The sequence below is a fragment of the Microtus oregoni genome, unplaced genomic scaffold (assembly GCF_018167655.1).
Source record: "Microtus oregoni isolate MIOR12 unplaced genomic scaffold, Mior012 000005F_ref0000423, whole genome shotgun sequence".
NCBI classification, from domain to species: domain Eukaryota; kingdom Metazoa; phylum Chordata; class Mammalia; order Rodentia; family Cricetidae; genus Microtus; species Microtus oregoni.
The window spans coordinates 54,932,437-54,957,741 of record NW_024543064.1 but is presented as its reverse complement, the minus strand read 5'-3'; positions in this window follow the sequence as shown (position 1 = coordinate 54,957,741).

Genomic DNA, 25,305 nt, shown 5'->3' with positions numbered 1-25,305 from the left:
TGTGGGTATATTATACATGAGTTATTAAAATTTTGTTGTTTTATCATAGTTAGTCATTATTTCTTAATATTAATACAAATTGCCTTTTATAAATTAATACAATCTTTAAATTAAAATTATTAAAAGTTTAAAATGCCTTTAAATTTTTAAATTTATTTTAGGTCATAAATAAGGAATTAATTTCAATCAAGGACTCAAAATATTCTTTTAAGAACTATTTAATACAGGATTATTTGGAACTTGGATAAAAATTAACTAAATCAAGATATGCACCATTTAGTATTACAAGAACTCACAAAACACCACTCACACCTTAAAAATTAACGGATAATTTAAATGTATATGTTATTTATGTTTAATGCTTTAGAAATATGATGAACCAAAGGGAAAAATTAATTAAATTATAGGATTCAATGAATTAGTTTAAAAAAAATGGATACAAATAGTTTTCATCCTTCAGGGAGCTAAACAAATGAGAGCAAGGATACTCAGCAAAAAGTTTAAATAAACCCTAAGTAGTTATGTAAAAGCTGACGGGATAGGGACAATTTATCAAATATTTTTTTACAGTTACATAGCAACTATATATAAGGATTGTGTCTGAGGAACCTGTCCCTGGAAGCACACAGAATACTGCTTACTAGAAGCTGCACCGGAAGATGAAAGGGGGCAAGAGCACCTTCAAAAATACCAGTAACTCACATGGTCCGTGGGCAAGCACAGTAGAAGGTATGGCGGAGACTGACGGTGTCTCTTCCTGCCTCAAAACCCTCAAATCCAGATAGAGACACATATTTCCTCTGCTAAAAAGATCTGGATTAAAGGTGTGTCTTCCTACCTAAAAGATATAGATCAGAAGTGAATCTTTCTACTTCAAATTAAACAAAACTCCTTTACAGGTGTGCCCCATCGTTTCTGAATTTTAGTTAATTCCAGATGTAGTCAAGTTGACAACCAAGAATAGCCATGACAGACAACAAAAGTTATTAGCTCTACCCAGTTCTCAGTGAAGCAGTTTGGCACGTATTTGTATGTATATATGTATATACATATGCACAGATAGATATAGATGATAGAGATACTGAGTAATAAATATTATCCTTTATTTTTCAGCTGATCCCATGAAACAACATATACTTTAAAACACAAGATTGAGTGCATGACTGTGGACTATAAATAGTAATTTACTCAGAAACATCCATTTGTACTTAACTTCCTCAATATCTTGATTACTCCATGACATAAACAAACATTGATAAGGAAAGTCTTTTTTTTAAATATTTATTTATTATGTATACAATATTCTGTGTGTATGCCTGCTGGCCAGAAGAGGGCACCAGACAGCATTACAGATGGTTGTGAGCCACCATGTGGTTGCTGGGAATTGAACTCAGGACCTTTGGAAGAGCAGGCAATGCTCTTAACCTCTGAGCCATCTCTCCAGCCCGATAAGGAAAGTCTTAAGGACTCTATTTGTAAGCTTATTTAATGATGCAATTTTAAATTAAGTTTCAAAGTCAGCCCACGTTCTCATCTAAGCACCCCCTGGGCAGCACTGATGGACCTACCATGCTCTCCACCACTGTAATGGGAAGCTAGTGCTTGACCAGTTCCAAAATTAGCAAGCTTAAGAGCAAACAGAAAATGCAGGGAAGCTTATTTCACACAAAGATCATGAATATATGAAATGCATTGCTCACATAGACCACTAGAGCAGATAATATAATTTGGCTTAGGAGCACAAAATTTATTTCTAAAGCAGAGTAAAGACATCAAGAAAAGAAAGAGTTGCTATCAGTGGCTTAGAGAAAGAGATTCGGATAACTTAGATGAAGGTCTTTCTTTTAATGTTCATATAGCCCCACTTCCTACCTCTGTCTCAGTTTTCTTTATGTCTTAAGGTTCTTTTAATTTTCTGGAAACCAATATAATTGTGACTAGCTTTGCAAAAATTGCTGCCGTATACCATAATGCCTGCTATAAAGCATGCAGTGATCTTAAAGTGCATAATCGGGCTGCAGATGGCACTGTTAATTTCTATTACAGACTGTAAAACCACGAGGGAGACAGTGTTTGCCTCACTGCCTTGCTGTTCTACAAGAATGATTTCTGATGGTTTCCCCTACTGCACAGCTTTTCCACAAAGGGTTTGTAGCAAGGCCAAAAGGAAGTTGCTCCCTTTTCAAAGAAATCTAAGCAGAACTGCCCAGCTACTCTTGGCTTTGTCTTCTGCAGGCCCCAGGTTGCTGTCCTTATTAAGAGAAGGTGCAGGTTATCTATTCACGTGAACTGAAATTAACTTTCTCCTGGGCTTTGGGAATTCATGAAAACATTGACTGTTTCATACCAAATGTAAAATAAACTATGAAATTCCATCCATTAGTGTTCTCCAGGTGGAGGAGAAATTGAATAAGAATAAAATGTTTCAAAAGTGCACACATATCAAAGCACACAGATTTTGCTACAACGTTGTCTTTTCTTCAAAAACATTGGTTGCAGATTGTCTCCCTGTGGCTTCACAGAACAGACTACTTGAATTTTTATTTTTACATTTCAGAGTTTTGACACCTCTGGTCCTTGTTAGACTGAACGACCCTTTTCCTACCACCCAAATGAATTATATTCAAGGCATAGGCTTTAGAATGTTTGGTTTTGTTCCTCAAAGACAAAATTTAATATGGAGGATTAGGGTTTCCCTACCTTTTCTTTATCTTTACTCTTTTATTTAAAATTCACAATTTATCAAGGTCATATGGGGTTAAAATCATGCTTAAGATATGGTAAGCATAATTCAAGGCATTAGAAAAGGCCATGATAACTTAGGCCAAGTCTGCTGATGTCATACGCTTCATCTACTTGCAATCATTGGCCTGACTTGATGTTTATCTATCATGATTTTCCATGAAAATGTATAGTGACTTGCAATTTCATTCCACAGAACAACTGAAGAATCTCTGGTAAAAAAAAAAAAAAAGTAACTTCTTAAGATTGTGTTCTAAATTAGATGCAAGCAGTATCGAAGTGAAAGTCTTTACAAGCTTGAATGGGATTGAAGGCTGGAAATGCACGCGGAAAACATGCAGACGGCAAAGACTCTCAGAATTATTTATCTTTACATTTTATTTTTGGCATTTGCCATTGTTGATTCATATGAAAGAGAAGCCATAAAATTTCTAAAGGAATTCCAAAGAGAAACAAGAAAATCACTCCTTGTGAGTGTAACCGCCTTTCCACGGGTGTAGTTGTCAATTTTCAGCAGGTTTAGGGAACATAAAATACTGGTTTCCCACAAATCAGGTAGTGTTCTAAGACAGAATCTTGTCCTTAACAGAAATAGAAATATTTTCTTTAGAATATTGTTACTAACCAGCAAATATAATATCAAAAGTTGAATCTCTCCATCAGGATAATTATCTCTTAAATATGTTAGCTAATGTGACCAGTTAAAATTGTTACTATGAATTTGTACTTTCTCATATTTTATAGATTCATAGGTCCTTTTCTTCCTATTATTCATGTTTTATTTAAAAAAATCATATGAGGGGCTGGAGAGATGGCTCAGTGGTTAAAGAGCATTGCCTGCTCTTCCAAAGGTCCTGAGTTCAATTCCCAGCAACCACATGGTGGCTCACAACCATCTGTAATGCGGTCTGGTGCCCTCTTTGGCCTGCAGACATACACATGGACAGAATATTGTATACATAATAAATAAATAAATATTTAAAAAAATAAATAAATAAATAAATCTTATGAGGAAACCATTAGTGTGCTTGCCCATTCTTGATAATCATACTCATAGCTATGACTTTAATTTAAAATTTCATCTTGGTGTAAAAAAAGATCCAATCTTTCCAAAATCTAGCGTCAAATTTACATTATGAATCTATTCCACCTCCTTGCTTAAACACTGTTTAGTTGTCTTATTCAGTGTTCTATTACTGTGAAGAGAAACCATAACAACAGCAACTCTTAAAAGGAAAGCACTTTATTTGAACTTGCTTATAGGTTCAGAGGTTTAGCCCATTGTCATAATGGCAAGAAACATGGCCTGCTACAGAGAGACATAGTGTTGGAGAGGTAGCTGAGAGTTTTATGTCTAAATAAAGAAAGGAAAAGAAAAAAGGAGAGAGCGAAGGGAGCTGGCTTGAGCATTTGAAACCCCCAAAGGCCACCCTAACTGACACACTTTTTTCAATAAGGCCACACCTCTAAGTAGTAACACTCCTAATGAATGACTAAGAATATGAGCCCATAGGGGTCATTCTTAATTCAAACCACCATACCAATGATTAAATTTTTTATTGCTTTGTGTTTGTCCACTTTGATTTCTTTTTGAAATTATTTAATTTTGTTTTTTTAAAATGTGTAAGTGTTTGAGTATGTTCAAGCAAGTACAGGTACTCCCTGTAGACCTGAAAAAACTGTCCCTTGAAAAGCTAGAGTTACAGGAGGTTTGAGCCATCAAACACAAGGTTGTATGAACTAAATTCCAGTCCTCTGCAAGAGCAGTATAACTCTTTTTTATTATTTATTAATTAACTTTATGTTATGTGTGTTGTTGTAAAGGTGTCAGATCTTGGAACTAGAGTTACAGACAGTTGTGAGGTGTCAGGACAGTGCTAAGAATTGACCCTGGAAGAGGAACCAGTGCTCTTAACCACTGAACAATCTCTCCAGCTCTACAATAAATATTAGTGTTAAGACACTTTTTTTTCTTTTTTATATACTATTAGTAGAACTGTGTCTAAAACTTCCCACTAGAAGCAGAAACATATAGCATATAAGCCATAATACATTGAAAAGATAACATGGGGCTATACACATTATGGAGATCACACGCTACAGCATAGGTGTAGGCAGAAACAGCTCCCTCATAAGAAGGATAGAACACACAAGGACAATGATGGTCCTCTCTCTCACTCAGAGTGACAAAATTGAACTTTTCTGAAATTGTGACGGCCAAGGGAGAACAAACATCAACAACAAAGCAACTTTTTTTGATGGACCAGAGGGGAATTCTTGCTTTCTCTAGCCAATTATTTAAAGATGAAGGTTCACTTTGTCAGAAAACATAAAGATCACTAGTAATGTGAACATAATTTTCAAACCGGAAAACAACACATAACAGCAGTTGAATTTTAATATCCTTTGGTTCAGATGGGAGACAAAGCAAGAACCTGGGACAGCATCAAAGAAATGGTTAACTGACTTGCAGGTGTTTCTACTTTGGGAACACAAAATTTTTACTGTGAATGAGCTTAGAGCTTGCAAGACAGTAGGGATAAATAATGAAGGTTTATAAATTTTTAATGTGAGCTGATGCAAAAATATTTATACATAATGTGCTTACTTTGGGTTAAGCACAATTTAAATTCCCTTACATTATATGCACAAGTAATGTTTATTACCACCTTGAAGGAAGATATTACCATAAATGATGATGAAGTAGATGGTGAGATAATCTAATTTTTCTGAGATCACATTAACAGAGCAGGACAGACTAGGAAGTACCGATCCTCACTGAGCATTGTGTAAACAACCTGAGTGGGAGAAAATTGTCACTAAGTTAATTTGAATATCATTATTAAATTTTTGTGGTTATCATGCCTGTTGTAAGCAAATCTGTCATTATATCATTATTTTCCTAAACTGTTCAAATGTATTTAAAATAATTTAGCATGTATTTTGTGTGCACAAGTTTGGAGGTCAGTCAAATGCACATAGAGCATATCTACTTGCAAAATGGCAAATAGATTCCTCTGGAAGTTGATTGCTTAAGCTGAGATGCAAGCAACACAAGGTGCCAAAAACTGACCAGTGTACAGATTGATTGTGTCAGTCTTTTTCAGAAGTTTGTACTTCATACATTAAATTTTCTGTCTTTGTTGTGTGTAAAACAGAGGCAAAGGGTCCCTTATATGTTGCTGTATCACTGTCTCAACTCTTGCTTGTTTCATATACTAATCCCTACTTGCCACATGATGTATAAGCAATCCATAATTTCTGGGGCATGATTTTTTTTATCTTGGCTTATCATTTTCAAAACCCACTTAAAATTGAATTAATTCTAGTTTTCCTAAACCACCATGACATCATGCTTATAGCTACTTTTCTGAGTAAACCATTCTGTTAATCACAACATATGCATTGAAATCTTTGCACACAATAGACTCAACCTTTCTTCTTCTATTGTTCCATTCATGTGCTTTCATCCTTTGTGTTTTTATTTAAATTTTAATATTTGTTGTTTTAGTTCTCCCTCCTTTTGGTCCTCTTCTGTCCTTCAGTCTGTTTTTTTTTTTTCTGCAGTAAAGCACATTGTCTGCATAGTTCTTTGGAAAATAATTTATTTCTCTAACTGGTCTGAAAAAAGATAGTATAAAGCAGGTGTAGGGTGAGTATATGTGAGGGTATTGGGTGTAAATACAATCAAAATAACTTATATACAAGCATGAAATTCTCAAAGAAAAATAATTTCTAAATGATAATTTTCTACCCAAATTCTTCACTTAAAAACTTATAGTCACATTTTTTGTAGCTCAGCTCTCATCTGAAGTTGATATCAATATCTCTGATTTTTATTTCTGAAGATTTGCTGTTCTATGCTCATAAATATTACATATTTTATATTCAACACATTGCCGTGCAGGAACTGTTGAATCAGCATTCTTCCGAGAATAAATGTCAACTTGTGAGTTGTAATATGATGAGAAGTATCACTCTAAATAATGATCTAAACATGACATATTATTCATATTTTAATAACTTGAATACTTTAAATTGTACAGGCTTATAAATTTACATTACATAAATAGAGCAAGGAATTCACATTTGGAATCCAAAGAAAATACAAATTGTATAGTGTAGCTATATTGTATAGCTTACAGGCATATGACTATACAAATATGGCCTGAAAATAAATGTGTTATCCATGGTCACTCTGCAAGACATCTTGTATTAGAAAGCTTTTGGGGTAACATATTTTCCACATAAATTAAATGAAATTGTAACTTCAGTTCTTTCTTAAATGGAACATATTGAACTTACTGCTTAAAATTACAACTTTCACAGTATTATGTGTAATCATTATGCTATGAGATTCATGTAGTTCATTTTACATTTAACTTCAGGAATAATTAATAACTTTCAGATTGTTTCTCATAGTGTTTAAATAAAATAGTCTATGTGAGGAAGATAAGCAATCACCAAACACCCTCCTTATCAGGATTATAACAAAAACAAGTAGAAAATTCACACTGGCCAGAACTATTAAGAGTGCTCTGAAGTCTATGTTTGCTAAAACATTTTCTTCCGACAGGGATTTGATCACTATTTGATTGTAATTGGACATTTCTCTTCCAACTTCCCATTCCCAAATGCTCAGTAGCTGCTTCCCAAATTACCACATAGAGGATTATATTAAGTGTAAAGCCTCATCCAATAGCTCAGGCTTATTACTAGCTAACTCTTATACTGAAATTAACTTATACTGAAATTAAGCCATAATTCTTATCCATGCTTTGCCATGTGACTTGGTACCTTTTCTCAGTGTGGCATGTCTATCTTGCTTTCTTTAAATCTGCTGGTAACTCTCTTGACTCTATCCTTCTCTTTGCCATCATCATTAATTTGGTTTCCCCATCTCACTTTCTGCCTGATTAGTGGCCAATCAGTGTTTTATTAAGCCAAATCAACTGACAAATCTTCACAGTGTCCAAGGGGACTGTTCCAAAGCACACAATGATCTCCATTACACATGTGAAACATGCAAAGAGCTCGAATGAGCTGGATAAATAACCTAAGAATCTGATTCTCTTTGGAAAATAAAACCTAAAGAAGTCATGAATGAAGAGTAAGCATAACAAAATTACATAATCAATGTGCCTTAAAAATTTGAATGTATCTTTCAAAGTTCTATAAAAAAAAAGTTCAAGTTCTAGATGAGAGTTGATTTCATTTCTAGAGTAGTCTTTCTCTTTGAGTTGCATATATTCTTGAAAACTTTTCTCACTGTTGAAGAAGAGAGGGCAGGGGATAAAGAACACTGGTACCTTGTCTTTAAAAGACATTAAACATAGCACAATTTTACCTCTTTCATTGCATTTATTTTTAACTGCTATCAAAAATAATGTTTCTCTAAATATAGTTCCACTGGAGTTTGGGTTTCAGTGGAAAAATTTGAATAAAGTAAAAATATTTGAACTGCTATAAAAATTAATTTTTTATAGTTCTATATTTCCTATGTATTACTTTGAAAATGGCTAAGTTTGGTCCTTTACAGAGGACACTGGCATGAGTTGAGAATGAAGTGTGCCCCAGGTACAAACTTATAACAGACACAAGTCTTTCTGAAGAGAGAAGTTGATTAAGAAACTGACAACTGGCCAGGTGGTGGTGCAATCCTTTAAACTCAGCACTCAGGAGGATGAGGCAGGCAGTCCACAGAGTGAGTTTGAGGACAGTCTCAAAAGCTACCGAGAAACCCTGTCTCAAAATACAAAATGAAAAGAAGAGGAAAAAGACAAAGAAGAAGAGGAGGAGGATGAAGGGGAAAAAGAAAGAGAGGAAGAAGAAGAAGAAGAAGTAGAAGAAGAAGAAGAAGAAGAAGAAGAAGAAGAAGAAGAAGAAGAAGAGAAGAAAAAGAATAGAAGAAGAAGAAGAAGAAGAAGAGAAGAAGAAGAATAGAAGAAGAAGAAGAAGAAGAAGTAGAAGAAGAATAGAAGAAGAAGAAGAAGAAGTAGTAGAAGAAGAAGAAGAAGAAGAAGAAGAAGAAGAAGAAGAAGAAGAAGAATAGAAGAAGAATAGAAGAAGAATAGAAGAAGAAGAAGAAGAAGAAGAAGAAGAAGAATAGAAGAAGAAGAATAGAAGAAGAATAGAAGAAGAAGAAGAAGAAGAAGAAGAAGAAGAAGAAGAAGAAGAAGAAGAAGAAGAATCTGACCACTTTCTACCCCACAACATGCACTTGCTGAATCTCCAACTCTTTTGTCCCTTCAACCTTTAGGATATAATGAATAATCTTGCCCTTTCTCAATTCGAGTGCATCATAAATACAGATGAATAATTTGAAAGAAAATCCTTGAGAGTAGAAAACAGTGCTGCCTGTTGCTCAAGGTTCTTTACCCTCTTCTTAGATGTTCTGCAGAAATACAAATGAGAAATTGACCTCTAGTCTTTCCTTAAATGACATTTTTGAATGGAAGCTATGTCCCTGCAAAAAAACAAGAATCTCAATGAGAGAAGGAAATGCCATTGTTTAAAAACCAACAAGATCTGAACACGTTCCTCATGAGCACAATAGAGACAAACTACAACTGCTTTGTAAATTTCCCCAATGCAGAAATTGAACATTGAAAAATGGACATGTCTCAAACCCAGTGGGAAATGAAATAAGTAACACAGTAAATGCAAAGGGTACCCTATGAACTAGAGAGCTAGAAAAATAAATTGAAAGAATTTAGAATGCAAGAGAAATGTAAAAGGAGAAGAAAAAGAGGCATCTAGCATTTATTAAAATTATTAACAGTCAAAAAAAGGAACACGAGAAAAACGAAGCATTTTTATTTAAATTCATTGTACTCATATTCAGCTTCATTTGAAGAAGGAATTTTGAGAAATAAATTGTCATAGAAATAAGTACTTCTTGTATATTGGTTTATATTAAGTTCATTAAAGGAATAAATATAACAAGGTATTGTATTCCATAGATACAGTTTCTGAAAAGTCATTTTGATTGTTTAAGCAACATTTCACTGAAGAAAACTAAAATATTTTGATCAAATAAGATGCTTTATGACATCTCATTTGTAGTTAACACAAAGTTTAATAAAGGACTGGGCCATTGCCCAGTGATGAAGATCTTGTTTTACAAGCATGAGGCCCCAGGTTCATTCCCTTGTACAACCCAAATGGGGGAGTAAATAAAATGTTTCCTACTATTAACAAGATTAAATATCTATGTAATGAGCATTAATTGAAATCAGAGTATAATAGGAAGCTGCTTGTTTTCCCAGCTGCCCAGACTTTCAAAATAATCACAAGAAGCTATATTAATTAAATCACTACTTGTCCAATTAGTTCTAGCTTCTTATTGGCTAGCTTTTACATCTTAATTTAACCCATTTCATTTATTTTATATTTTCCCATGAGGCTCGTAGCCTACCAGCAAGCTTCTGGTATGTCTTTCTCTAGCGGCTGCTCCATGCCTTCTCCCTGACTCTGCCTCCTTTCTTCCAGCATTCATTTTAGTTTTCCTCACCTAGCTCTACTCTATCTTATCACAGGCCAAGCCAATTTCTTTAATTATTTACCAATCATATTCAGAGCATACAGAAGGGAATCCTACATCATCAGATCATGACCTATGCAGAAGAAATCCCTAAACACTATCTCTTTATAATTATAGTGTCTTGGAATATTCTAAGACAACATTTGTATATATGCAGATAATAAATCCAAAAATAAAGCCATTGTGTACGTACAACATTTTACTGGATTGATCTGTCTAATTGGCAACATGCTAAACTTACATCATGATTATCACCACATAGCCAACCTAAGTATAAATTATCATTGACAGCCTTATAAAACTGAAATCTATGTGCTGAGGAACTAGCTCTGGTAGACCAGAATAATCTTGAACTCATAGAGATTTGCCTGCCTCTGCCTCCTGAGTTCTGGGATTAAAAGCAAGCACCACCAACACCTGGTTAGGAATGATTTCTTTTTGCTTCCTAATACCTTGAGCACAAAGGGTAAGATTGTAAATGCAGGTCATGATAGCATAGACAGTCTTGAAATAGAGTGGAATTCCCATAAAGATAATGTATGTTGCTTACCAGAAGTCTGAGCTATCCCTCACTCATATCAATGGTCCATACTCACCCCTGAAATGACTAAATATATAAATTATACCTAGAAAAAAATACTGAAACCAATTCATGTTTCAAGATTATACTGGACAATTGTTCCAAAGATACCTTATTCAACACTTACTGATGGAGAACTACATGAAATATATTTTGTTCATGTGCTCTATGACTTCCCACTTCTTGTATTCTCTTCCACAACTCTGATAATACTACATTTTATTTCTATGTATTTTTTTCTTAAACATCATACATGGAGAAAAACATGTTATTTTTGTTGTGAGATTGGTTTACTTAATGTGATGATATTGTGATAAGTGAACTTTTCCGGCACCTGACTAAAATTCAATCATTTTTGTATGATTATCTCATTACATGTATGTACTATAATTTCTTTCTCCATCCATGTGTGAAAATCTAGGTTTATAGGCTGATTCCACTGGAAATACTAAAGGAAGGACCATGATAATGCAGGTATGACTTTCAGCCAAAGGGTCATAAATCCTGATGGTGGGATAGGTCTATTCTTATTTGATTTGGGTAGTTTCACACTTATGTGCTCTCTGGTTGGATAGATATTCATATCCACCTATGGTCTATGCATTTTCCTCTCACAGTGTGTAGCATTTGGTATTAGTTTGTTTCCTTGATTATCATTCTGACTGGAATGAGATGGGATACTACTGTAGTTTTGACATGTCTTCCGTTGATAGGTAAAGAGAAGCACATTTTTTTGATGTATTCATTAGAAATTTATGTTTCTTCATTTGCTGTTTACTCAAATACTTTTCATATATATTGATTATATTATTTTCTGATTTCAATTAATTTTTAGACTTGTTCATATATTATGGGTATTAATAAAATATTTTATTCCATCTTGTCAGTTGTCTTTGTAATATGCATAAATACTAATTAAGTTTGTTATAAAATAAGGTCACACATATATACATACACATTTATTAAATGAGTATCTGTTTTCATACTTGCCATGTTGACCTCCATTCTTCTTACAAAATAACTTGCATGGCCCTGTCTACTTGTGTGATTTTGTGACCCATTGAGTCAGACTCAAGGCAGTCTCTGTGATCAAGAGTTTGGAGCACAGTAGTTGCTACACACCTGAAGACAGTGACTCCTCAAAAATCTACCTATAGTCAATGGTTCAATATTAATAACTAGAAACGCATAAGTTTATCCTACTTGCATAAGTGATTGCTGACAAGATCCATCTTGTGTGGTCCAGTGTTGGTAATCGCATTTCACGTAAGTTAAATTGCATTAGTTGTATGAAGCCTAGAGGAGGCACTTCACAACCCTTTAATCTGCCTTCTCCTTCTTAACATACTTGCCATCTCTCTTCCACAGTGTCTTCTTCAACCATGGAAAGGATCATATAAATGTTTTATTTAGAGTGGAATCTACAGCCATTCTTAATTATTTTTATTTAAAACATGTGGCCTACACAATCAGCAACTAAGATTTTAAGAAACCTGTCTTCATTACCTTTCTATTGCTGGAAAGAAATACCATAAACAAGGCTATATAACAAAGCATTTAGTTAGGGTCTTGCTTATAGTTTCAGTGGGTTAGTCCATGATTATCAACATGGGAAGAATAACAGTAGTCATGTAGTCATGACAATAGAGTGGAGCCATAGTTGGGAGTTTTCATATAATCCATAAGTTGGCAAAAAGAGACCAGGAAACTCCCAGTGACATTCCTTTTCTAACAAGGTCATACCTGTGAGTCTTTCTTAAACAGTCATTTACTGGAAATCAAACCTTCAAATATATGAACTTTGATGGGGGGGACAGTCTCATTCAAACCACTACATAATCAGTAAAGAATACTTTGAAATCCAATGTGAGATTCTTTGATAACAAGCACCATAAGAAGAAAAACTGCTCAATCTTCAATATTTTCAAATATTAACTCATTATTCAGTAAATTGAAAACATTACTAAGTATTTCTCATAAAGGACAATTTCTCAGGCTGTTGTGGTGACCAAACTGGCTCTGACCTTTAAATAATCAAAATAAAAGAGGAAGTATTTCTAGGAGGATCCTGCCTTAAATGAATTTAATTCTAGAAAAAGAAAACTTCTGATCTTAATCCAATAAAATAAATAATTAATTCATCAAAAGTGCATTTAAATATTTAAAGGATGCACTTATAAATTATTTGCAATAAATAAATGCTTTTTAAATGCCTTTGTGTTCATTTCCTTCACAGAGCTTCAAATGCTAAGCAAGAAAAATGGACTTAAATAGTTTTAAAATATGACCTCTGAAGAATTTATGAGTATTACCAATTGTATGGTATTGAGATTAATCAAGTTGCTATTTCAACTGCATGTGATGTGTATTATTAGTGAGACGAAACTACGCTTGCTCTACAGATCCTCAACTCTATAACTAAAAGACACCTCACTTCAGAAACTGAAATGTTGGGCTGGAGATTTGGCTCAGTGGTTAAGAGCATTGCCTGCTCTTCCAAAGGTCCTGAGTTCAATTCCCAGCAACCACATGGTGGCTCAACCATCTGTAATGAGGTCTGGTGCCCTCTTCTGGCCTGCAGACATACACACAGATAGAATATTGTATACATAATAAATTAATATTAAAAAAAGAAACTGAAATGTGAAAGGCAAGTGCTTTTGAAAAGTAAAATGAAATAATAAAATAGGCCTCAAGGCTGGAAAGACAGCTCAGTAGTTATAAACATAAACTGCTCCTGAAGAGGAGCGAGTTTCATTTGTAGGGTATCATTAAAGGTGTCACAGCCACCACTTAACTCCAAGTCCCAAGAGTCTGATGCCAATTTTGATCTCCACAGGAACTGAACTCATGTGACCCACGAACACCCTTCTCTCACACACACAAATGCTCACACACTTAACACACGTAATAAAATAAAAATAAATTTAAAAATATTAGAAAGTATTTAGGCAAAGTCCAAAAGTAATAGTGAACATCAAATAAAAAGTGGGTCTGTAGTTTAATTTGACTTATGGATGACTAATAAAACATTAGATAGGATAATATATTTTGTCAAAGATCAGATTGATGACATTGGAGGTAATCACAAAGATACATTTACCACAGTATGTCTTGCATTTTTGTTTGTTTTGTTGGTTGATTTGGTATATACTTGAATGATTAGAGTATGCTGAGATGAGTATTAAATCAAAACAGACAAATTCAAGAGCAAATAAAATGAGAAAATGAAAAGCAATTTAGCCAAGTACAATTTATTTAATAGAGAAGGCTTAAGGCTACATTTCTCAAAATCGTTCCATTACATGAATACATTTGAATACTGTGAGAGTTCATAAAATTCTGATTCCTAGGTTAGATGCACAGTATAGTGAATAATTACATTCTTTAAAATATTTAGTACAAATTAATGGAATACTTCTCCAAAAAGTAATAGTAAAAGTGGTGTGCCAAAATGGGAAATTTAATGGTTATAAAAGTTTTTCTAGATTAAGAAAAAAAATTTACAAAGAATTAATGTCTAGTTATATCAAGTCCAAGTCTGACATTCTGGCATACTGGAGGAGGACAGTCCACTGGGATTTTTCTGAATTTTCTGATATTAAGAATCAGTGTTTTGAGTGCCTTAGCAATATCAATTAATTAACTATAATGCCAAAATTATATTAACCAATCACCAGTCTAAAGCATTAAAAACGAATAATTTTATAATACTTAGAACTCTATAGGGTTTCTTAGCTTATTTTGAACAAAACAGCACTAATATACATTTGTAGGGTTAATGATATATGAGCACTGATACCTTTTCAAAGACTGTAATTAAAGCAATTTTTAATAGATAATAATGCTGACTCACTATAGAAAAGCCCCACTTCAGTGACTTTTAAGTAAAGTACAGATATGTACATATACAGAAATGCCCTGTTAGATGCCAAAGGCCTACAAATGAAAAGCCTATCTAATCTGAGGAAGGTCTTAGTTCTTTTGGAGTTGTTGCTTAGTAAGGTTCCAAAGATCTCTCAACAAAAGAAGCAAGCCGCATACAAAAATATTAAATAAATAGGAAGCAATGTATTTCATAGATACTCTTCAATGGAATGGAAGAGGAAAGATAAAATTAAAAAGTAAAATGTGTTGTATGCTCATGACCCTAAGAGTGATGGGGAAAGAAAATACAAAGAAATATGGAAGTTGAGCTCAATATCCACAGAAAGTCTTACTGAGCAAGTGAACACAGACTTGGAAAGAATGGAAAACATTTCAACTGAGTGAGAAGATCCTCAGTAAATATAAGGTATGGCCTGAGTTTCACTGCTGCTGGTGAAAACTGAGTAAGGAGAGACATTGGAAATACTAACAGTGTACAATTATTGGGAAAGATGTATGAGTACATCTAAAGGTCTCAACTGAGAGTGAGTGGCATGCTACAATGTACTTTCAGAGTAGTGTGATATTACTCATTTATTAATTCAAATGTTTTCCACATTTTATATGATAATAATACAAAAGTCTTTGTCTCTTAAGTAAACCCTTAAATTCAACCCAGGACTCTAATTTAGATATATCACTCTGAGCACAGGAAGTATAGAATTGAGCATGAATCCTCGTTAAGTTCCTATATGTACTAGAAAAGACTCAATTATAGAAGATGTATAGGTAATAGAATTGTTTACAAAGAAAAATATAATACAGAATGTGCCTTCATAAAAGGAGTTAAAAAAGTTATCCTAGAATTGTGCAATATTGCTACCTAATCAAAATGCATTATGAAAAATCTTTGAAGGATTAATGCTGAACCACTATTTGCCCAACAGATGTGCATACAATTTCTTTATTAAGTAAGTTTTTCAATTAAAAAGAAGTAAAATCTCTTGCCGCTTTTCAGGATGCCTGACCTTTTTACTATTTGCCTTGTTTATTCTGCTTTATGTCACTGTTTATATCATACTGCCTTTCATAGCAATAAGTACTGGCTGTGGTGTAAGGGAAAATTATTTCTCTCAAACAATGACATATCACATATCAAAATCCTTGGGGAAAATATTTCCTTGTTAAATTTATATGTATTCTTAGTTACTATTTTCATAACAATAAGAAACAGAGGATAAAGGTTCTATTTCCTTTAATGTTTAAGAAGGGAAACTGCTCATCATGGTTGGGAAGCTGTGTCAACAGAAACATAAGGCAGCTCCTTACACTGTGTTTTCAGCCAGGAAGAAAGAGAGGACAGATTGAGGCCAAGGTCTCAAATCTCCAGATCCACCAACAAGAATCATTTCCTCAGCAAATTTCCACCTTCACAAATCTCCAAAAACTTTCAAACAGTATAAGAAGTGAAAACCAAGTGTTTAAGCATGTGACCCATTGTGGACCTTTTACATTCAAACCTTAACTCTGCTTAAGCCCAAGACATGGCTGATGCTTTAACAGACTAGCTTTGTTTTTTTTTTTTTTGTAATTACTGTATTCTCCAGGTAACATGGCAGGAGACGTGTTAAATTTATGCTCCAAATCATGAATATTGCCTAAGACACAAAAATTAAAATGGATGAGGAATCTGACTGAATGTTATGTCTTTTGTCTTATAAATTTATAGCTATCAGTTACTATTAATAAGACTTAAAATGTTAATACATTGTTAAGGGCAAATAGCATCTCCATGTGTAGCAGGCTAAAGAGAGAAGAGTCCATCTATCTATACTGATTTGAGTTTACAGCACTCTTTCTGAATTAGCCGATAGGTCATTTACGACTCCTTTTTATCTTAAGTTCTAGTGACATAAGTTCAATTCAAATTGGCCTCCACAACAAGTAAATAATTTGTTGTTAAACCAAAATAGACCTTATTTTCTTGAGTAGCCATTAAACTATGGGACTCACTATAGTTCTATCTATATCTTGCCTTACCAATGAAGTATCCCAATTGTTTCAGACTCCTGTTTACTTTGTTAAAGTGTAAATTCTTGTTGTATTTCCCAACATTTCCAGAAAAAAAAATACTCTATATCTTTTGTGATTCTGAATGTGTATCCATTGATGCATGAATCTTAGAATGAATCAATTTAAAAATATCTTTATATACAGAATTAATCTTATGTAAGCCAAATATACACCTTTCAGGTGACATCACACCAACTCTTCAAAAAAGCATCAGGAACCAGAACGAGAGAAAAAAAGTCCTTACACAAAACACACCAATGAGAGCTGGGAATACATAGTGCAAAGAAGTCCATAATAACCTTGTTCGTGATTGCTCAGTACTCTCACATGAAGTGGGAGTGTCATATATCAATTTGTTGATTTCATTGGTTAAGCAAAAAAGAAACTGTTTGGCCCTGATAGGTAGAAAATTAGGTGGGCGGAGTAAACAGAACAGAATGCTGGGAGGAAGAGGAAGTGAGCTCAGAGATGCCATGCTTCCCTCTCCTGGGCAGATGCAGGGATAGCTCTGCTCTCTGAGGCACACGCAATGAAGCTCCAACCCAGGATGGACGTAGGCTAGAATCTCCTTGGTAAGCCACCTCGTGGGCTACACAGATTAAAAGAAATGGGCTAGTCCAGGTGCGAGAGTTAGCCTAGAAGAGGCTAGATAGAAATAGGCCAAGCAGTGTTTAAATGAATACAGTTTGTGTGTTGTTATTTCAGGCATAAGCTAGCAGGCGGCCGGGGTGCTGGGGACGCAGCCCCGCCGCTCCTATCACAACGCTCACACACTTTAAAACAATATGTGCAAATACTTTCCAAAACTCTACATCTAAACAATACAAGCCATATGCAGCTATAAATATAACTGCTTCTTGCAAACGAAAAACTCTATCAACAACACATATTGAAGAAATAATCTGCAGTATCTAAATTCTCCTCCATGACAAGATGAAGCAGTGAAGATCAAACATTAACTCTCCTTCCCTATTCATTTCTACTTTCTAAATTGTTTCTGCTTTCTCCATTTTCTTACTTATTATGATTTTTCACTGCCATTTTTCCATTTGTTGTTCATAAATTCCCAAAAATAATCAATGAATTCAAATCACAATGTTTATACGGGGAGAGGGGTTTAGTGCCTATCAGATATTTATGACACCATTAATTTTTGACTTGTTATTAGTCACACTGGCATTTTAACATAATAATTAGTCTTTAATAACTCTTTTATTTGCATATTTGAACTTATTGATTTGAAACCTGGTGATGGTAGTGATTTGTATATCTTTTTATAATCAGAGGAACTTTAAATAACCTTTTCCTGCAAGGTCAACACATTTTTTGTAACATTATTTCACTGACTGTAAAATAATTCTTTCTTTGAAAATGATTATAGACATGGATAATTAGAATGCTATGTTTGTAATATATTCATTTGACAATGGAAAAACTCATATTATCAGCTTTCTACATAAAATTATAATAAAGATAACTACAGTTTGAAAATACAAATAAGTGAGATCTAGTCTACTATGAAGTATAAAGACTTATGTATGTGTCTCTCTTCATTACAACCACTTAGCTAAACAGTAAGTCCTAGTGTTGATTTTTATTTTTTATCTTTTGAAATGAAAACTTAGGTAAGTGAAGACAAAGTAAAACCTTAGTACTTAAACATTACTGAGTTTACTTTTCAGTGTGAGTCATGCACCAAAACAGATAAAAACTTAGGAATGGATTACAATCAGCTCATTCATATGTGCTTGAAGTTACAAATGTCTACATAGTTAAAAGTTGGAGTTAAAAATTTCTATACTCAAGAATGGTGTATTATGCAGTTATTCCCAAACACAAGAAAATATAAACAATATGAAAAGGCTACACTGTTCTTAGTAATCAACAAGTGAAAAAGCCACAGTTAGATAAATAATATATAAACGTGTGCATGAAATTCTTTTATTTTAAATTTCAATACAAAAATTAATGTTATTCTATTTATGATTATGGAGTTTACTTCTGCATTTTTATCTTTATTTTTCTATGTTTAAATTTTTCAATTGAATGTATTGTAATATCAGTTTTAGATAAATTATCTTAAAATATTTTCTGGTGGGAATCTGGAAGTAAATGCAAGCAAGGCACAATCAGTCTTTGTATTCAAGGAGATAAAAAGAATGGTGATGTAAATGAACTCTACTGAAGTCAAACAGACTTGATTTTTTTGAGAGAAAACTTTCATATATAAATAATAGATTTTATTATTTGGACATCATGATTCATAAAGTATAACACCTAAGAAAGGTGTATCAAATACTGAAACACTTTCCTAGAAAAACATAAGGTACTTATTAGGTTCCCTGGACAGGATACTTACTTATATTGAATGTCATACTATATGTCAATGTCTTTCAAACTATGTGATTTTGCGGAGTTGTCAGAATAGCTTTGTGGGTCTCATTAAACAAGTTTTAATTGATTCTGATCATTTAGATTAGATTTCTTGTACTAATATTAAACATTATTTGGTGAATTTGTTGCTGAGTATGCTTATATCAGTACAGATAGTTCTATTGTTTGTACAAATGCATGCAGGATTATGTAGTAAAATGTGGATTATGATGTTATATTTTGTCTTATATTGTAATATTTTATTATGTTTATTAAAAGTCATAAAGCTAGTAATGCCTAGTTTTCAAAAAGCACAATACAGAATACTATTTAGTTTCATTATATATGACCATGGACTCTTTTTCCAAATCCATTTCTTTTATTCATCCTCTTTATATCACAAATGTTGCAAAACTGAAAGTTGAAATGACCTGGCCTCAGTGTTGATTTATAAAGGAGGCTGTCAGAATAATGCTCTCAAGCGCTGCTCTAACCAGTTGGTGCTTTTAAGGATTGCCTTACTGCTGGGATAAATGAAGCAGAACAATCAAATGGGGTGCCTGGGACAGGTCAAAAAGCTTCACACTGCAGGTTAATATAAGCCAAACCCTGTAAGGCAAGGACACTTGGTTCCGTGTTGTAAGTTACTGAAACATTCCTTCATATGTGTACTTTGGAGATATTAGCAATGAGGATGGATAATAAAGGACTCATTTGCCTGCCTCTGTTGCACAATTTAATGTCCAACTAACCCCAAAATGTTAAAAAAAAAAAACACCATTGAAGCTGGTGAGAAGTCTATAATATTTCTGAAAAAATTCTCATTTTCATAGAGAAATGATACCTTGAGGAGAGGAGTGAAGGGTTGAAAAGATAAGTAATCAAGAAGCTTCTGATTATGAGTATTACACATATCCTCCTGCTAGCCAACATTGTCTCCTCTCATTGCCAAGCACGCACAGATGTGCTTATGACTAATGACAAAAATTTGTAGCCTCAGCAGATATAAGAACCAACTTTCTAAATGAGATTTATCATGAAACCACTGGGCAGCAAAGTTTTTTTTTTTAAGATAAACAATTATATATTTTTTTATTATTCTTCCCTCCCCCTCCTCCCACCCTTTTCCCCCTCCTCCCACCCTCCCCCCCCACTCCTCTCCCCCTCCCTCTCCCCTCTCCAGTCCACAGAGCAGTCCAGGTTCCCTGCCCTGTGTTAAGTCCTAGGTCCTCCCCCCTCCGTCCATATCTAGGAAGGTGAACATCCAAACTGGCTAGGCTCCCACAAAGCCAGCACATTAAGTAGGATCAAAACCCCGTGCCATTGTCCTTGGCATCTCATCAGCCCTCATTGTTCGCCATGTTCAGAGAGTCCGGTTTTATCCCATGCTTTTTCGGTCACAGTCCAGCTGGCCTTGGTGAGCTCCCAGTAGATCAGCTCCACTGTCTCAGTGGGTGGGTGCACACCTCGTGGTCCCGACTTCTTTGCTCATGTTCTCCCTCCTTCTGCTCCTCATTGGGACCTTGGGAGTTCAGTCCAGTGCTCCTGTGTGGGTCTCTGTCTCTATCTCTATCCATCACCAGATGAAGGTTCTATGATGATATGCAAGATATTCATCAGTATTGCACTAGGATAGGGTCATTTCAGGTTCCCAATCCTCAGCTGCCCAAGGAACTAACTGGGAACCTCATCTTGGGCACTTGGGAGCCCCTCTAGGGTCAAGTCGCTTGCCCACCCTAAAGTGGCTCCCTTAACTAAGAATTGTGGTTCCGTGCTCTCCTATCCACCTTTCCTTTATCCCAATTCTCCTGTTTCCCCAAGTTCCCCCTCCTTCCCTTCCAACTTTTCTCTCCCCATCTCTCCTTACCCCCATCCCACCCCATCCCCAAGATCCCAATTTTCTCCCCGGCAATTTGGTCTACTTCCCTTAGCCAAGAGGATAACTATATGTTTTTCCTTGGGTTCACCTTCTTACTTAGCTTCTTTAGGTTCACCTAGTGTAGACTCCGTGGCCCTTATTTATGGCTAGAAACCAATTATGAGCGAGTACAACCCATGTTCATCTTTTTGGGTCTGGGACACCTCACTCAGGATAGTGTTTAATATTTCCATCCATTTGCATGCAAAATTCGAGAAGTCATTGTTTTTTACCGCAGCGTAGTACTCTAGCGTGTATATATTCCATACTTTCTTCATCCATTCTTCCATTGAAGGGCATCTAGGTTGTTTCCAGGTTCTGGCTATTACAAATAGTACTGCTATGAACACAGTTGAACAAATGCTTTTGTCATATGATAGGGCATCTCTTGGGTATATTCCCAGGAGTGGTATTGCTGGGTCCAAGGGTAAGTTGATCCCGAATTTCCTGAGAAACCGAAACACTGACTTCCACAGTGGTTGCACAAGATTGCAGTCCCAAGGAGGAGCAGAAGGAGGGAAAACATGAGCAAAGAATTCGGGACCACGATGCGTGCATCCACCCACTGAGACAGAGGAGCTGATCTACGGGGAGCTCACCAAGGCCAGCTGGACTGTGACCGAAAAAGCATGGGATAAAACCGGACTCTTGGAACATGGCGAACAATGAGGGCTGATGAGACACCAAGGACAATGGCAGGGGGTTTTGATCCTACTTAATGTGCTGGCTTTGTGGGAGCCTAGCCAGTTTGGATGTTCACCTTCCTAGATATGGACGGAGAGGACCTAGGACTTAACACAGGGCAGGGAACCCGGACTGCTCTGTGGACTGGAGAGGGAGGGGGAGAGGAGTGGGTGGAGGGGGAGAAGGGTGGGAGGAGGGGGAGAAGGAGGGGAGGAGGGGGAGAAGGGTGGGAGGAGGGGAAGGGAAATGGGAGGCTGGGAGGAGGTGGAAACTTGTTTTTTGTTTATGTTTTTTTTTTCTTCTTTTCGCAATAAAAAAAAAAAGAAAGAAAAAAAAAAGATTGCATTCCCACCAGCAATGGATGAGGGTACCCCTTCCTCCACAGCCTCTCCAGCAAAGGTTATCCTTGGTGTTTTTGACTTTAGCCATTCTGACAGGTGTAAGATGATATCTCAAAGTTGTTTTGATTTGCATTTCCCTGATTGCTAAGGAAGTTGAGCACGACCTTAAGTGTCTTTTGGCCATTTGAACTTCTTCTGTTGAGAATTCTCTGTTCAGATCAGTGCCCCATTTTTTAATTGGGTTAATTAGCATTTTAAAGTCTAGTTTCTTGAGTTCTCTATATATTTTGGAGATCAGACCTTTGTCTGTTGCGGGGTTGGTGAAGATCTTCTCCCAGTCAGTAGGTTGCCTTTGTGTCTTAGTGACAATGTCCTTTGCTTTGCAGAAGCTTCTCAGTTTAAGTAGGTCCCATTTATTCAATGTTGCCCTTAATGTCTGTGCTTCTGGGGTTATACATAGGAAGCGATCTCCTGTGCCCATCTGTTGTAGGGTATTTCCCACTTTCTCTTCTATCAGGTTCAGTGTGTTCGGGCTGATATTGAGGTCTTTAATCCATTTGGACTTGAGTTTTGTGCACGGTGATAGATATGGGTCTATTTTCATTCTTCTACAGGATGACATCCAGTTGTGCGAGCACCATTTGTTGAAGATGCTTTCTTTCTTCCATTGTATACTTTTAGCTCCTTTATCAAAAATGAGGTGTTCATAGGTTTGTGGGATAAAATCCAGGTCTTCTATACGATTCCATTGGTCGACTTCTCTGTTTTTATGCCAGTACCACACTGTTTTCATTACTGTAGCTCTGTAATAGAGTTTGAAGTCAGGGATGGAAATGCCTCCAGAAGATCCTTTATTGTATAGGATTGTTTTGGCTATCCTGGGTTTTTTGTTTTTCCATATAAAGTTGATTATTGTCTTCTCCAGATCTGTGAAGAATTTTGATGGGATCTTGATGGGGATTGCATTGAATCTATAAATTGCCTTTGGTAGAATTGCCATTTTTACTATGCTGATCCTCCCAATCCAAGAGCAAGGGAGGTCCTTCCATTTTTTGGTATCCTCTTCAAATTCTTTCTTCAATACCTTAAAGTTCTTGTCAAATAGATCTTTCACTTCCTTGGCTAAATTTACCCCAAGATATTTTATGCTGTTTGTGGCTATTGTGAATGGTGAAGCTTCTCTGATTTCCCTCTCTGCTTCCATATCCTTTGTGTATAAGAAGGCGACTGATTTTTTGGAGTTGATCTTGTATCCTGCCACATTACTAAAGCTGTTTATCAGCTGTAAAAGTTCTTTGGTGGAGTTTTGGGGGTCGCTTAAGTACACTATCATATCATCTGCATATAACGAAAGTTTAAATACTTCCTTTCCAATTCGAATCCCCTTGATCCCATTATGTTGTCTTATTGCTATTGCTAGAACTTCAAGCACTATATTGAAGAGGTATGGCGAGAGTGGACAGCCTTGTCGTGTTCCTGAGTTAAGTGGGATGGCTTTGAGTTTCTCTCCGTTTAATTTGATGTTAGCTGTCGGCTTGCTGTATATAGCTTTTATTATATTTAGTTATGGCCCTTGTATCCCTAATCTCTCCAAGACTTTTAACATAAATGGATGTTGAATTTTGTCAAATGCTTTTTCAGCATCTAATGAAATGATCATATGGTTTTTTTCTTTCAGTTTATTTATATGCTGGATTACATTGATAGATTTTCGTATGTTGAACCAGCCCTGCATCTCAGGAATGAAGCCTACTTGATCATAATGGATAATTTTTCGGATGTGTTCTTGGATTCGATTTGCCAGTATTTTGTTGAGGATTTTTGCGTCGATATTCATGAGTGAGATTGGCCTGTAGTTCTCTTTCCTGGTTGAGTCTTTGAGTGGTTTTGGTATCAGAGTAATTGTGGCTTCATAAAAGGAATTTGGTAATGACCCTTCTGTTTCTATATTGTGGAATACATTAAGGAGTATAGGTATTAGGTCTTCTTGGAAGTTCTGGTAGAATTCTGCATTGAAACCATCTGGTCCTGGGCTTTTTTTGGAAGGGAGGTTTTTGATAACACCTTCTAATGCTTGGCGACCTACAGGTCTGTTTAGATTGTTCACCTGGTCCTGGTTTAGTATTGGTAAATGGTATTTATCTAAAATTGTGTCCATTTCTTTTACATTTTCCAGTTTTGTGGTATACAGGCTTTTGTAGTAAGATCTAATGACTCTCTGAATTTCCTCTGTGTCTGTGGTTATGCCCCCCTTTTCATTTCTAATCTTATTAATTTGCGTGTTCTCTCTCTGCCGTTTGATTAATTTGGATAGGGGTTTATCAATCTTGTTGATTTTCTCCAGGAACCAGCTTTTTGTTTCATTGATTCTTTGGATTGTTTTCTGTGTTTCTATTTTGTTGATTTCAGCCCTCAGTTTGATTATTTCCAGTCTTCTACTCCTCCTAGGTGAGTCTGCTTCTTTTTTTCTAGAGCTTTCAAGTGGGCTGTTAAGTCTCCAATATGTGCTTTCTCTGTTTTCTTTAGGTGGGCACTTAGTGCTATGAACTTTCCTCTCAGGACTGCTTTCATAGTGTCCCATAAGTTCGAGTATGTTGTTTCTTTATTTTCATTGAATTCAAGGAAGACTTTAATTTCTTTCTTAATTTTTTCCTTAATCCAGGTATGGTTCAGTAGTTGACTGTTCAGTTTCCATGAGTTTGTAGGCTTTCTGGGGGTAGCGTTGTTGTTGAATTCTAACTTTAATCCATGGTGATCTGATAAGACACAGGTGGTTACTAATATTTTTTTGTAACTGTGTAAGTTAGCTTTGTTACCGAGTATGTGGTCAATTTTCGAGAAGGTTCCATGAGCTGCAGAGAAGAAGGTATATTCTTTCCTCTTTGGGTGGAATAATCTATAGATGTCTGTTAAGTCCATTTGCTTCATTACCTCCATTAATTCTCTTATTTCTCTGTTAGGTTTCTTTCTGATTGACCTGTCCATTGTTGAGAGAGGAGTGTTGAAGTCTCCTACTATTAGTGTGTGTGGTTTGATGGCTGCCTTGTGTTTTAGTAATGTTTCTTTTATGTACGTGGGTGCTTTTATATTAGGGGCATAGATATTCAGGATTGAGACTTCTTCCTGATGAATTGTTCCTGTTATGAGAATAACATGTCCCTCTCCATCTCTTCTGATTGATTTA